The sequence below is a fragment of the Rutilus rutilus genome (assembly GCF_951802725.1).
Source record: "Rutilus rutilus genome assembly, chromosome: 10".
Lineage (NCBI taxonomy): Eukaryota > Metazoa > Chordata > Actinopteri > Cypriniformes > Leuciscidae > Rutilus > Rutilus rutilus.
In genome coordinates this window covers 4,382,501-4,383,868 of record NC_140215.1, presented here as the reverse complement: position 1 = coordinate 4,383,868, position 1,368 = coordinate 4,382,501, and the positions used below count along the sequence as shown (strand labels likewise).

General features: G+C 33.0%; 1 protein-coding gene across 1 annotated transcript in view; it reads right to left on the bottom strand.

Moving 5' to 3' along the window:
* Positions 1–1,368, bottom strand: part of galnt3 (UDP-N-acetyl-alpha-D-galactosamine:polypeptide N-acetylgalactosaminyltransferase 3 (GalNAc-T3)) — a 20,811-nt gene continuing 19,443 nt past the window's right edge. The window contains exon 11 of the mRNA XM_084421176.1: positions 1–1,368. This exon is cut by the window's right edge and continues 257 nt beyond it. The gene's annotated coding sequence lies outside the window, so the exon portion shown is untranslated.

The window sequence follows — 1,368 nt, the reverse complement described above, 5'->3', positions numbered from 1 at the left end:
CTCCATCTTTAATAGGAACTATTAATAACTTTTCTGTAATTCATAAACACTCTCTTACAATTTTTTTCTTTACAAAATATATTCTAAACAAAGAACATTGATCTACATCAATTCAAGGCAACATCATGGTTTATAAGCCATATTCAGCACAATTTTTCTGACTGATGTAAACATTTGATGTAATTTTAAAAAGTATCAATAGATTTCTCATCTGTTGTTTTTGCGGTTGACTCGATGATCTGCAGGCAGACGCTTGTGTTAGTGCGCCCCCTGCTGACAGTCTGTGGCACTCACCGTGGGACCGCAAAAGAGTCTCGCGTTCATAACTCTTAGCAAATATTCACAAAATATCAAAATATACAAAGGACACCTATAATAAGACACAAAATATTGAAATTTGGTAAAAAAAAAAAAAAAAAAAAGTATTTAATGGCTAAAAACAAATATATCCCACTGAAATTCCATTTAAAATGTTTGACCGAGAATCTCTGATCTCTGTCAGTCCTGTTATGCAGCACATTTGTATGTCTCAATCATATATGTCTCTTATTATACTGGATAAAATATTAAACTACATCAAATGATTTTACTTCTCATTTTTGCCATGTTTTTCTGCACTTCTACAATAAAAAACGAACATTATTCCAGTTATTTTGCTCTAACAGGTTTCAAACAAAACAAAAAGATTTTGTTTCATTGGGTGATTAATTATGTTTTTCCCCCTTAATATTACTAAATATCAATCCCTCACTACTTAAGCTTTGAATTTCCATCCTTGTTAATGTTCTTGCCACTGTTAATAATCACAATAATCAAATTAAAATGAATACACTTGAAGTGGCTGACTTTGACCCGAACATATTCCTGAAAGTCTGCTAAACCCTTTTATAGAAATACTCCCTAAAATTACAACACAAGAATATTCAGTTTTCAAAGGGTGCTGCAGAACAGGAATGACCACAAAAAATAAGACCACTGTAAAAAAAAAAAGAAAAAAAAAAGGGAATATGGAGAAAATACTTTCAATAAGTCTTTGGTGCTGTGAAATCTGCTTGCATAATATTATGTGAAGAATGTGTTAAGGCCTCTGCTCTTGTTAGACGTCCATAATCTGCATTTCACATTCAAAAAAATGCAGCTGATATCGAGCATCAGTGGTTGAGCTTTTCCGATAAAACATTTTTTTTTTAGAAAAGCAACTGCGCAAGGAAACATGTCCTGTAGTGTTTCAGACACAATGCAATGAAATACGACAGATAATAAAACTTCACTGTACATTTTTGCGTGCCCACCCAGAAGGTGTCTTGGCCCCTATAGACTGGAATGTCTGTGAATGCTATGTTTTTGGTCCAATAGATATTCCACCAT